This window comes from Zalophus californianus, chromosome 5 (assembly GCF_009762305.2).
Source record: "Zalophus californianus isolate mZalCal1 chromosome 5, mZalCal1.pri.v2, whole genome shotgun sequence".
NCBI lineage: Eukaryota > Metazoa > Chordata > Mammalia > Carnivora > Otariidae > Zalophus > Zalophus californianus.
In genome coordinates this window covers 31,238,448-31,252,716 of record NC_045599.1, presented here as the reverse complement: position 1 = coordinate 31,252,716, position 14,269 = coordinate 31,238,448, and the positions used below count along the sequence as shown (strand labels likewise).

Genomic DNA, 14,269 nt, shown 5'->3' with positions numbered 1-14,269 from the left:
GTTTGGGCAAGAAGTGCATGAGAGATTCACGTAGACCAGGTGTGGACCACAGAGCGCTACCACTAGCCTAAATAGCACGATGAGAAAGTTCTCACATCCAGACACTTGACATCTATTTGTAAACAGTCACACTTACTTTGGACAAAACACTTTACTGCCACCTGCTGGAAAACTGTCAAAATAAAGATACAAATCTACAACAAGGATGATGTGAAGGGCACTCCCTAGGGTGTGGAGTGCATCACCACGCACAACTAGACCGGGTGGCCCCAGGGTCACTTGCAAATGGGCCAGTGTGAGAGTGGTCATAGATCTTATCTGACAGGGTCCTTACAGAGAAAAACAAGTTTCAGCACACAAGAAGTTAGAGGTAGGCCTCCAGATTCCACAGGGCTGAAATAGTAAAAGAACTGCCAAAACAGAGTGCTTTTGCTCAGATCAACATATGGGGGCTTAAACTCACGACCCCGAGATCAAGAGTCATAAGCTCTATTGACTGAGCCAGCCAGGCACCTCTCAAACACCCTAGGAATTTTCTATTCCTAAGGGCGACCATGGAACTCATGAAACCTGCCTGAATCAAGTATATAACAGATGTACTCCCATACCAGGTTTAAAGGGATGGTGAAAGATAAAAAAAATAAAGAGTTTTTGGTTTGTTTTTGTTTTTTAAAATGATACTCCTGAATCTTGCATGGATTTGTATTGGTCACGTATCACACTGGTTATATACTATGAAGTAGGATCTGGAAAAGATATCTTCCAAGGGCATGTTCTTGAGTTTTACAAGGGAAAGTGGTCATTAAATTGATTCATTTGTTTTTGGGAGCCCATATTTTGGCAGTGGGGCCATAAATGCTAGGCAATCTCTGTCCTCTGGGAGCTTACAGTCTTGGGTTTCATACTCAGAGTAATGTTATCTATTACAGTCAGTTATGTCAACAAGAGCCTGTGTTGCATAGGTGGGGCAGGTACTCTAAGTTTTACTAGCTTATGATTAAGCTTTAGAAGCAATCATGTCCCCCCTGTTCTTCAAGTATGGAACCACAGGTAAGGCTTCCATTTAAGATGTTTAAAGAAAGATACAAGGCTGAACGTGTACGCTGCATCTTGATTGGGCTGCTATGAAACTGAGGCCCTGTCTGGTCCTTGGTTTGGCAAGATTACCTCACTTAAGCTTAATCAGGCTCTGTGAAATTAATATGGATAAAACAATTTTTTTTGTTATAACGCCTTGATAATTCAACCCAGTGAACAGAAGCTGATTTATAATCCTGATGTGAATCTATTAATTGAGAAAGAGTGTATAGCTAGTTTAACCAGTATTAGTCATGTGCCTTGGACACTTGCTTCTTAGTGGGTTTATTTACTTGAGACCCCTTAAGTGATGGGAAGACCACTTTATGGGTATGGAATCAGAGCATGGGTCTTTGCATGTTCTTAAAGGATATCCAGAATTTAAGTTTGCTAGTATATAAATTCAGTAAAGGCAAAGATCTCATTGGCTGATGAGTACAGAGAGAATAGAACACAGTAAGCATTCAGTGACTATTTGCTGAGTGAGGGATTGAATTTGAATTAAGTTTTTACCTGTCCTGATAATAGCTATTGATCCTGGTCATTGCAATCAGTAGCCTCTCTCCTGGACAGAGTGGGAGCCCACTGAATACATTCTTATTCAGATTCTGCTGGTTCTAGGCTCTTGATGGACCCCACCCTTCTTTTATGACAGCATCAACTGGGCATGTGACACTGAAGTTACAAATGATTTATTTTACTCTCTGATGAAAATTGGGAGCTACCCTGGCCTCTGTAACACATCATCTCACAGGGTGACTTTTTCTTTTCTTTTAAAAAAAAAATCTCGTCCCAAGTTCTATGAGGGTTCTTGTTTGGCATATTCTGACTTGCACCTCAGGCAGGCAGGAGACACCGAATTGTGGCCATTTATATTTTGACAGACATCCAGAGTTCTTTGTGCAGGTGTGGATCTACCAGCCATCACGGAGTCAAAAACAGAACACTGCGTTTTAGTCAATGGAAGATCTCAAAGCCGTTAACACGCTAAAGGAAAGAAGAGATTGGCTGAATATTCACACGTCTGTGAGCGCGTGGGAGCTGCAGGGTCGGTCTGGGTGGCCATGCAAGTACCGACTCCCTAGGCTCAGAGGGCACCTTATTCTTTATGCCTCCTTTCAGCTCTGCCTTTGAACCTCTGGTTTAGTATAGGAAACTCCCTGTGAACATGTAGCCTATCAACTTTCATATTCCCAAACGGTTTCCGCACTAGAGGCATATATGTTCTCTCTGGAGTGTAGGTCTTGTCCTTAGGTGAAGAGGAAGGGTGGAGGGCGGGCAGGGTCCCCGATCTGACCCCCAACGCTGGGAATGGGAACGTGAGTCATCGCTTCGGCCTGTCTGGTGGCTTTCGGTCTCCATGCTCCTCACCTGGATAAGGGCACCCGGGTTTTCCGGGCCTTCTGCAGGAGGGCACGGGCCACTCTGCCGAGACCAGGAGACCGCGGTCTTCCAGATTTACTCTTTATCCCTCCTACGTCCCCTCCCGAGTTTTCTCTATCTTCTTTCCAAGCTCCTCTGGCTGAGGACCCCCCCCACACCTTTTGGCCCGCGCCCGGCTTCTCGCACTCTAACTCAGGGGCCTACGTTTGGGGCGGGAAAAGCAGGGTGGGTTCTAAAGCCCACACGCTGCTAGGCTGCGGCGAGGGGCTTTGAGGAACCCCCCCACCCCAACAGGGCGCGTACGCCCCGCCTCCGCCCGCGGACCCGCCCCGCCCCTCCCACTTACGTCACGTCCGGCCCGGCCTCCGCCCGCCCTCCGCCCTCCGCCCTCCGCTCTCCTCCCGCTCGCCGTTAGGGAGGGTCTGCGCTTCAGCCACTGCTTCAGTCGCCGCTCCTGCCCTCTCTTCCGCGTCTTCGCCGCGGCCACCGCCGGGGGCATCCGGGGGTTGCTTACCGGGCTGGCCCCGCGCCACAGCCGTCGCGTTAGCGTCCTGCCAGCGGCCGCCACAGGAGGAGGCTCGCCGGCCGCAGAGCCACCTGGGGCCTCAGTTCTCGCTCTATTGCCGTCGCCGCAGGTCCTGGAGAAGCGGCCGCGGCCGGGGAACGGGGCGTCGCGGTTCCAACGGTAGGTGAACGGGCGGGTACCCTTATTTGCGCATGCGCCGGTCGCCCAGCGCCGCGGCTCTCCCCCTCTGCGCCCCCCAGCGCCTAATCCCACCCGCGCGGTTCTCAAGGGCGTTGCACGTCGGGGTGCCCGGGTTGGGGGCAGTGCCCTGAAGATGGGCTAGTACGTAGAGCGGGCCCTCTTTCTGCTCGAGCTTGAGGAGATGAAGCCGTGCCCGGGCTGCTGGGGGTGTGGCAGTCTTCGATTTTTCAGCCGCTGCAATGCGCGTGAGCGGGTGTGCCTTCTTAGCTCCCCCAAAGTCCAAGGCGCAGCAACCCACGCGTTTGCTAGTCTCCCCTGAACACCAGATTGCGCCACCTCCCTGCCGACTTCCTTGATGCTGGTCGGTGAAGTTGGTGCAAAAAAAAAAAAAAAAAAAAAAAAAAAGTGTGGTTTAATCTGGGCTCAACTGCGCCCCTTTTTAAGATCACGTGAGATGAGTGGTTGCTGACTTCCTTAAATCGCTCGGAGAATATAGCCAAAATTGGTACATTCGGGACTTGTCTAGAATGCACTTTGAATACGCAGGCCGGAGGGGGTACAGCGTTAAGTTTCAGATGGGGCGACTGCTTTCCGAGATAAGGTTATAGGAAATTGAATCGGTTGGCACACTTGACAAGTGAGAAATTGGTAGACTTTTGTTTGTAATTAATTAAAAATCAAACTGAGTTTTAGAAAGGCAGTTGTAGAATTTCATTCGTTTCCGCATTATGCAATTTAATCACCGAGAAAAGTACCTCAGGTTCGACATTTACCTTCTTTTCAAGGAGCTGGTAATCTAAAAATGACAGCCGGAACCACGGTAGTGCATACTGTGGACATTAAATAACTGGGATGCACTTTTAAAGGCAGACATTAAATGATAGTTTGAAGTAATGACTTTCTGAGTTAATGTGAGGCTGTGTCTTCCAACTTTCCTTTTTCCAAGTACAGTAGCCATACTTCTTGGCCTGGGTTTCTCATGCGGACTGTGCATTTACTAATTACTTGATGAAATTGGACGGGCTCTATTTGTGTCTCCATTGGGAGCTCCTCCTTTATTAATCTATGCTGCTTTTAAAATTAGGGCAGTATTTTCTCCAGTTTAGTTGTGTCACCAATTAGGGATTTTTGATACAACTTAAGTCTTTAGAAAGATGTAGAAAGGCATATCACAGTGTCATAAAATTCTTCACTGAATGAAGTAAATGTTACAGTATGTTTTTTATTAGAATGCCATTGTTTTAGGACAGAAAATGGCTGAAATGAATGCATTGTGACTTGTCACTTTTCCCTCACCAGTAAAATGACGGCTATTTTTATTATCGTTTATGAATAATCTCTCGTCTGTGCATGGCTTCTTCATTGTACACTAGTATTGGAGAATATAATAGTAGAAATTACTGTGGCTATGTTTGAAAAAAATTGTGGTTAAATAATACATAACAAAATTTACAATTTTAACAATTTTTAAATGAACAAGTTACGGCATTAAGTACAGTTACAATGTTGTGCAATCATTACCACTATCTAATATTTAAGGAACTTTTTTTATCATCCCAAACAGAGACTCTGTAGACAGTAGTTCCTCATTCCCTTTTACCCCTAACCCCTGGTAACCTTTATTCTATCTTCTGTCTCTATAAATTTGCCTATTCTTGGTACCTCAAGTAGGTGGAATGTGTTTGTCCTTTTGTGTTTGGCTTATTTCATTTAGCATGTTTTCATGGTTCATCTCTGTTATTAGAATTTACTTCCTTTTTAAGGCTGAATTCCATTGTATGTGTATGCAACATTTTGTTTATTCATCTGTTGATGGACATTTGGATTGTTTCTCCCTGTTAAAAAAAACGAAATTCAATTGAATTTAACAGTCTTAACTGGCTTTATTCAACTATTCATGAATCAGGCGGCATCCCATCCAGCAGATCGAAAGGAGCTCTCAGGAGCTGTACAAAATGGAAGGCTTTTATAGGCAGAAGGAGGCGGGACAAGGAAGTTACTAGCAAAGAGTGGGTTGTTTCAGGCAGGTCACCATACTTGAGTGGACAGCCTGAGTCTATCAGACAGATTACCTCACTAGTGCTGACCAGGAAATTCCAGACTGACTGGTTAAGATTACATTCTTGGGGGAGGCAGTTAGGTAGATATTAAGTTTTAGTTTGGTGATTTAGGTTTAGCCTGGGTGACTCCATTTTGGACCCATTGTCTGTCTCTCTTTTTTTTTAAGTAGGCTCCATGCTCAATGTGGGGCTTGAACTCACCCCCAAGGTCAAGCGTTACATGTTCTACTGACTGAGCCAGCCAGGTGCCCCCTGTGGTTTCTTTTTTAACATACGTTTTGCCTGTTGTTAATAATGCCGCTGTGAATGTTTGTGTACAAATGTCTGTTTGAGTCCCTGCTTTTCATTCTTTTGAGTATGTATCTAGCAGTGGAATTGCTGCATCATATGGTAATTCTATGTTTAACTTTTTGGGGAACATCCAAACTGTTTTCCAGGGCTGCTGCACCATTTTGCATTCCTGTTAGCAAAGCACAAGGGTTCCATTTTCTCCACATCCTCTCCTAACAGTTGTTTCTTTCTTTCTTTCTTTTTTTTTTGTGGTTGGTTGGTTGGTTGATTTGTTTGATAGTAGCCATCTTAATGGGGGTGAGCTGGTGTTACATTGTGGTTTTGCTTTTCATTTCCTTAAGAGATAAAGATGTTAGGGAGGCCTGGGTGGCTCAGTCATGAAGCGTCTGCCTTCGGCTCAGGTCATGATCCCAGGGTCCTGGAATCGAGTCCTGCATCAGGCTCCCTGCTCGGCTGGAAGCCTGCTTCTCCCTCTCCCACTCCCTCTGCTTGTGTTCCCTCTCTGTGTCTCTCTGTCAAAAACTAAATAAAAATCTCAAAAAAAAAAAAGATGAAGATGTTGAATGTCTTTTCATTTGTGTACCTTTGGAGAAATGTCTGTTCACATTCTTTGCTCATTTTTAGATTTTTTTTGTTTCTTTGTTTTATTTATTTATTTATAAAAATTTATTTATTTATTTATTTCAGAGAGAGAGAGAATGAGAGATAGAAAGCACGAGAGGGAAGAGGGTCAGAGGGAGAAGCAGACTCCCTGCCGAGCAGGGAGCCAGATGTGGGACTCGATCCCGGGACTCCAGGATCATGACCTGAGCCGAAGGCAGTCGCTTAACCAACTGAGCCACCCAGGCGCCCTGTTTTATTTATTTTTTTAAAGACATTTGACAGAGAGAGACATAGCCAGAGAGGGAACACCAGCAGGGGGAGTGGGAGAGGAAGAAGCAGGCTTCCCGCTGAGCAGGGAGCCCAGTGCGGGGCTCTGTCCAAGGACCCTGGGATCATGACCTCAGCCGAAGGCAGACCCTTAACGACTGAGCCACCCAGGCACCCCTCTTTGTTGTTACTTAAAACATTTTTAAAACTATTTTTAATATTAAATTTTTAATTTAATTTTTAAAATATTTTAAAAATGTTTTTATTTTTATTTTTCTTTAAGATTTTATTTATTTGACAGAGAGAGACGCAGCGAGAGAGGGAACACAAGCAGGAGGAGCGGGAGAGGGAGAAGCAGGCTTCCTGCTGGGCAGGGAGCCTGATGCTGGCTCGATCCCAGGATCTGGGATCATGACCTGAGCCGAAAGCAGACGCTTAACGACTGTGCCACAATAGCTTTTTAAAGTTATTTTATACATGAATTAAATCTTTTATCTGAAAAGCTGTTCCAAAAGTGAATACAATACTGAAATTTAAAAAATAGAACTAGAAAATTTCCGTTTTATACATGGATAAACAACAGAGAGACTGATGATATCTGAAAAAGGTTTCCAGTTATATGGTAGGTCACTCTATATATATTTAGAACCCAACTAGATGTATGTCAGTACCAAGAACTTCTATCACTTCAATTTTACAAAGGTACATCCATTAAATAAAGGCCCTGTCTTCACCAGTGAGTAACATTACCCCTTCTAAACTTCCCTTTGTTTTTATTGAGTGTTTTATTAACATGGGTAGGGGCAGAGGAGGAGATTACTTGGTAGAGAAAAAGGAGTTGTAGTATACACACATGAACTTGACCTGAGTCACTGTTGCCCAAGTGAGGCAGTAAGCTAACATGTGAATAGGTTCAATTTGGGGCCTTGTAGAAGAGCTGACTTTGATTGGAAATGGAAATAAGGAAGGATATTTGGAATGGAATGGAATAAAAGCAATTTTGCCTTAAAATCATGTGGTGTACCGAATACATAGTAGTAGTAATGGGATTACAAGAGTAACTCATTATCAAATTCATTTATTCATTCACCAAATATTTATCTCCTTCTAAATTCCAAACTTAACAAGCAGTCACTTGGTGACAGTTGTATAACTTCGTAAATTTACTAGGCATCATTGAATTATACACTTGAAAAGAGTGAATTTTGTGGTACGTAAAATATACCTTAATAAAGCTGTTTTTTGTTTTTTTAAACAACCCACCAGCAGACTTCATGGAGCTTATGCTGTCTTGGGAGAATAAGACATTAAACACAGAAAGAAGTATATAATAAAACTTACGATGAATATTTTGGAGCCAAGGAATGATATGCCTGGAGAGAATTTAACGGGGAGAGATCATTAGATAGAATAGGTTGGAGAAAGTCCCTCCAAGAATGGTACTTGAGTAAGAGCTGAAGATGAGTAGGATGAAGTGGGGAGAGTGTTTTAGGTAGATGAACCAGGATGTGTAAAAGTCTTAGGTTGAGGAAAATGAAGTGGATTTTAGAGGATAACTTAATGAAATTTACCGGATTTCTGTTAGAGGGAAATACTCCAATCTTTTCTGCCAAATTATTACTTAGCTATAGTGTGTATTTTCTTTTTTTAAAGATTGTATTTTTTTTTGCTAGAGAGAGAGTGGGTGGGAAGGGAGAGCACACAAGCAAAGGGAGTGGCAGGCAGAGGGAAAAGCAGGCTCCTTGTGGAGCGGGGAGCCTGATGGCAGAGGATCCTGGGATCCAGGGATCATGACCTGAACCAAAGGCAGAAGCTCAACTGACTAAACCACCCAGGCACGCTCTAGTGTATATTTTCTTTTCCTTTTGTATATGATGCATGATAATTCATATCTCGTTGATTTTAAGCAATTTTCAGAGGAATGTCTCTTAAGTTTATTATTGTCCTTTTTAGGGATAGAAAAACAACATGTTGAGCTGTTTACTTATTTTTTTTATTATATTCTTTTTTTTTTAAAGATTTTATTTGAGAGAGAGACAGAGCATGAGAGAGGGGAGGGTCAGAGGGAGAAGCAGACTTCCCAGTGAGCAGGGAGCCTGACGTGGGGCTCGATCCCAGGACCCCGGGATCATGACTTGAGCTGAAGGCGGGTGCTTAACCGCCTGAGCTGTTTACTTATTCTTAAAATATTTTTGCTTTTATCAAGCTGCTGTTCCATACATTTGGAGAGGAAAAGTAAAAAGAAACAAGAATTTTTTTTTATTGTTGAAGTATATTTGACATTGCAATGTTAAATTAGTTTCAGGTGTGTATCACAGTGACTCAACAGTTCTATACATTATTCAGTGCTCACCACAGTAATTGTGGTTACCATATATCAGCATTATTACAGTATTGTTAATATATTCCCTTTGCTGTACTTTTCAACTCCATGACTTAAAACTGGAAGTTTATACCTCTTAATCCCCTTCATCTATCTTACCCATTTCTCTGTATTTATGAATCTGTTGTTTATTTTATCACTATATGAATATAAGTTAAATCATATGGTATTTTTCTTTCTCTGATTTACTTCTCTTGGGCATAGTATCTTCATCCATTCATGTTGTGGCAAATGGCAAGATCTCATTCTTTTTTATGTCTGAGTATTACTCCATTGTGTGTGTGTGTGTGTGTGTGTGTGTGTGTGTGTGTGTGTGTGTGTGTGTGTGTACACCACATCTTCTTTATCCATTCATGGGACATTTGGGTTGTTCTTATATCTTGGCTGTTGTGAATAATGCTTCAGTAAACATAGGGGTGCATCTGTCTTTTTGAATTAGTGTTTTCATTTTCTTTGGATTAGTACCCAGTAGTTTGAAAACCACTTATTGATTGATATAGTGGGTGCTTAGTTGATTGGCAAGGAAGTGGGTGGTGGGAGGGTAGGTGCTTTGTGGTCCTAATTTGGGGAAAAAACACTAGTCACAGTGAATTAAAAATTGAGAAAGGCAGGGGCGCCTAGCTAGCTCTGTTAGTGGAGCATGAGACTCTTGATCTTGGGGTTGTGAGTTTGAGCCCCATGTTGGGTGTACAGATTGCTTAAAAAAAATAAAATCCTTAAAAAACATTGGGGGGCACGCCTGGCTGGCTCAGTTGGTTAAGCGTCCAACTCTTGATCTCAGCTCAGGTCTTGATCTCAGGGTTGTGAGTTCAAGCCCCATGTTGGTTTCCACATTAGGCATGGAGCCTACTTAAAAAAAAATTTGGAAAGGCAAAGGAACTCAAATTTAGAATCAGATGAGAGAATTTTTATAGGAAAAGCAGACCATATTATGGTTGATTGTAGAATAACTTTTGAAAAATAATTTCCAAAGATAAACTTTTTTCTACTAAGGAATATTGTAGTGTTTGAATATTGATTTTTGAGTGGCATGTATAGAATGTTTGTTTTATAAATTAGGAATATATCATATATTTCACTGAAATTTTATTTTATTTTTTTTTCTTAAAGATCTTATTTATTTGACAGAGAGAGACACAGCAAGAGAGGGAACACAAGCAGGGGGAGCAGGAGAGGGAGAAGCAGGCTCCCCGCCGACCAGGGAGCCCGATGCGGGCTTGATCCCAGGACCCCGGGATCACGACCTGAGCCAAAGGCAGACGCCCAACGACTAAGCCACCCAGGCGCCCCTTCACTGAAAATTTAAACAAAGTTTTCAGTGATGATTGTAGTCATTGTTGCCTGAAAGAATATCCACTTAAAAGATAACAGTCTTAAGAGTTCTAGTCACTAGTTCAGTGACTTTGAACCAGTTTCTTCTGCTTTCTGAGATTTTTTTTTGTTCCTATTCTGAGAGAGGGAATGGTGATCTGTTGTGAGGATTCATTTGGTTAGTGAACTGGAAAGTACACTAAATGATAGCATCAGTTCAGATATTGGAGTTCTACTTTTTTTTTTTTTAATAAAGATTTTATTTGTTTGAGACAGAGACAGCAGGAGTCGGGGTAGGGGCAGAGGGAGAGGGAGAAACAGGCTCCCCGCTGATCTGGGAGCCTGACACGGGGATGGGGCTCTATCCTAGCACCAGGAGATCACGACCTGAGCTGAAGGCAGATGCCCAATCATCTGAGCCCAGGCACCCCTGGAGTTCTACTTTTGTTTAGTGTTCACCAGTGAGGAAACAAAGGAGAAGTCATATCTTTTGCTTTCAAAGTTCACAATCTAGTGGGGAGGACACATACAAAAATAAGTATATTAAGTGCTTTTTTTGTTCATGTGCTAGCTTTCCTTTCTTTCTTTTCTTTTCTTTTCTTTCTTTCTTTTCTTTTCTTTTCTTTTCTTTTTCTTTCTTTTCTTTCTTTCTTCCCCCAGAGCAGTTTCTATTCAAGTTTGTGCAAAAGAGAAATGTCCTGATTTCAAGGGACCCAAGAACAGGTTGTAGGATTACCCATAATATCCCTTACATGAAAAAAATGAAGTGTTATAGTTTTGTATTAATGTGCAATAAGAAGTGATAAACTAGTCTTCTTAAAACCTTGCTCATTAGTTTGTAGTAGGCGCTGGGTGTGCATGTTTTCAATGGAAAAGAGGTGAAAGGTTACTAGAATAGAGTCTGGAAGAGTCAAAATTTGTCCATATTGAGATTACATGCACACATTTAACTGTCTACAGTGTGTGTTCTCTATAATGCATATATGCTTTCTCAGATATTTTTGGTCACCTTCTAAATTGTAGTGCTATTTTTAAAAAAGGATCACTCACTCATTGTGCTAGTACTTAGTGTGAAGAGCTAATTTAGCTGATAAGTCACTTTGACTTAATGGAAAATCATGCTCCATTAGTGGACCAGTGACGCTGGAGTGCTTGTGGGAAAAGGGAATCTATCAGGAGGCATCTTCTAGAACATTCAGGCTTACCTTTTAATCAGGAGACAGGCATTTAAAGTGTTACCTTTCCGGGGCGCCTGGGTGGCTCAGTCGTTAAACGTCTGCCTTCGGCTCAGGTCATGGTCCCAGGGTCCTGGGATCGAGCCCCGCATTGGGCTCCCTGCTCAGCGGGGAGCCTGCTTCTCCCTCTCCCACTCCCCCTGCTGGTGTTCCCCCTCTCATTGTGTCTCTGTCAAATAAATAAAATCTTTTAAAAAAAAAGAGTTACCTTTCCTCATGTAGATATTTTTTTAAGATTTATTTATTTGAGAGATAGAGAGTGAATGTGCATAGGGGGAGGTACCTCGTGGTCTCCTTGGCTTTTTGAATCAGAATTGAGGCTGCTTTCCAAGTGTCGGACACTTAGCCAACTGAGCCAGGTACCATGCTCGTTTTATTTTTTAATCTACCTACCTACCTACCTTTCTCTCTTTCTCTCTTTCTCTTTCCCTTTCTCTCCCTTCTTTCTTTCTTTCTTTCTTTCTTTCTTTCTTTCTTTCTTTCTTTCTTTCTTTCTTTCTTTCTTTCTTTCTTTTCTTTCTTTTCTTTCTTTTCTTTCTTTTCTTTCTTTTCTTTCTTCTTTCCGTTCTTTCCGTTCTTTCGTAATCTCTACTCCCAGTGTGGGGCTCAAACTTATAACCCCGAGATCAAGAGTCACATTCTCTACTGATTGAGCCGGCCAGGTGCCCCCAGTAGTGCTCATCTTAATGTTCTGGTTTCTTAAGACTTAAAACACTTAGATTAGAAAGATTTGCAGTTAGATCCACCAGTATATTTTAGCATCATCATTTACAAATTTTAAAGTCAAGCTGAGTAACTTGAGGCTCATAATACTTTTTATTTATTTATTTGAGAGAAAGAGTGAGTGAGTGAGCACGGGGCAGAGGGAGAGGGAGAGAGAGAGAGTCTTTTTTTAAGATTTTATTTATTTATTTGAGAAAGAGAGAATGAGAGATAGAGAGCGTGAGAGGGAGGAGGGTCAGAGGGAGAAGCAGACTCCCCGCTGAGCGGGGAGCCCGATGTGGGACTCGATCCCGATGTGGGACTCGATCCCGGGACTCCAGGATCATGACCTGAGCCGAAGGCAGTCGCTTAACCAACTGAGCCACCCAGGCGCCCTGGGAGAAAGAGAGTCTTAAGCAGACTTTGTGCCCGCAGTGGAGCCCCACTCAGGACTGGGTCTCACGATCCTCAGATCCTGAGATCACCACCTGAGCTGAAACCAAGAGTCCAACTGACTGTGCCACCCAGGTGCCCCACTTTCAGTTTATATATATATATATATAATAGTGTCTGATTCATAGCATTATTCTAGGTGTGAGAAATAACTTGTAAAGTGCTTCAGATATTTTTGTAAGTAATAGTTATTTTTCCTTCATGACTTGATTATCTTCAGTTATTGTGGAAAGTAGATGTGGCAGCCATTTTTGATGTTTTATTTAGTTTTTAATCACTTAAGGAGATGCCCCTTCTTGTTAATCTTAACTTCGAATAGACAGTATTGTTTCTTGTTTATGTCTTTATTCAACATATATTTAAAAAATTAAATTATGTGTCATGCATTGGGTGAGGCCTTTAGTGTTACAAAGATGAAACGACAGGGTTCCTACCTTCACGGATCCTCTCTATTGAGAGACAGACATACTTTAATTCTGTGAGATAATTGCTATAAAAGTCATGGTATATTAGGAGCAAAGAAGAAGGAGAACTGTATGCTTCGGAAAATTAGGCAAGGTTTGATAGGAAATTAGAATTGGACTAAAATATCAATAGAAGTTTGGTGAACTGGATGGGATTGGTTAGGGTAGTGGTAGGTTATGGTGTTGAGTTACCACTTCAGGCATAGAAAATTGTATGTGTAGAGCCTGAGAGCTGTGGATTATGGACTTCAAGTAACTTAAGTATTGCTGGAGAGTAGAGTGAGGTGAAAGAGTGGCAGGAAGGGAGATTTTACTGGTAGGTAAAGTACTTGTAGGCCATGCAATGGGGTTTAGGGTTTAGTTTGTATGCTGGAGGTTCTTAAATCTTTCTATGCATTGTAATCACCTGAAGAGCTTATTAAACATGAGGTCCAGGCCATGTTCTCATGGATGCTGGATTGGGGTTGTGGCTTTGTACTCTGTATATTGAACAAACTCCTCCCCATCCTCAGACGAAGTTAGAGAAACAGTACGTTAGGCCACTGGTCTCAGAAGTGAGGTACTTGGTTTTTTTTTTTAATTTTTAAATATAAGTATTGTTGACAGAAAATACTGTATTAGTTCCAGGTGTACAACATAGTGATTTGACATTTATATACATTAGGAAATGCTCACTGCAATAAGTACAGTTACCATCTGTCACCATACAGAGTTATCACATTATTATTGACTGTATTCCCTGTGGTGTACTTTTCATCTCTGTGACTTACTTATCTTATTACTGGAATTTTGTACCTCTTAATACCTTTCATCTATTTGCCCTTCTCCCCACTCCCCTCCCCTCTGGCAACTACCATTTTATTCTCTGTGTTTGAGTCTATTTCTGGTTTTTGTTTCGTTTCTTAGATTCCACATACAAGTGAAATTGTGTGGTATTTGTCTTTCTCTCTGATTTATTTCACTTAGTGTAATATCCTCTAGGTCCATACATGTCGTTGCAAATGGCAAGATCTCATTCTTTTTTATGGCTGAGTAATATCTCATTGTCTGTATATACCACATCTTCTTTATCCCTTCATTCATTGATGGATACTGAGTTTGCTTCCATATCTTGGCTACTGTATATAATGCTGCAGTAAGCATTGGAGTGCAGGTATCTTTTCAGAATAGTGTTTTCATTTTCTTTGGGTAAATCCTCATAAGTGGGATTACTGGATTGTATGGTATTTCTGTATTTATTTATTTATTTTTAAAAGATTTTATTTATTGGACAGAGAGAGACACAGCGAGAGAGGGAACACAAGCAGGGGGAGTGGGAGAGGGAGAAGCAGGCT

General features: G+C 42.0%; 1 protein-coding gene across 6 annotated transcripts in view; it reads left to right on the top strand.

Moving 5' to 3' along the window:
• The first annotated feature begins 2,856 nt into the window (after positions 1 to 2,856).
• FAM13B (family with sequence similarity 13 member B) overlaps positions 2,857 to 14,269 on the top strand; it is an 89,281-nt gene continuing 77,868 nt past the window's right edge. For 2 of the 6 annotated variants that reach the window (XM_027604882.2, XM_027604878.2), the window contains exon 1: positions 2,858 to 3,145. The gene's annotated coding sequence lies outside the window, so the exon portion shown is untranslated. Of the gene's footprint in view, positions 3,146 to 14,269 lie in introns of all 6 variants that reach the window. The other 4 variants (XM_027604880.2, XM_027604879.2, XM_027604875.2 and 1 more) reach the window with 3 other exon arrangements.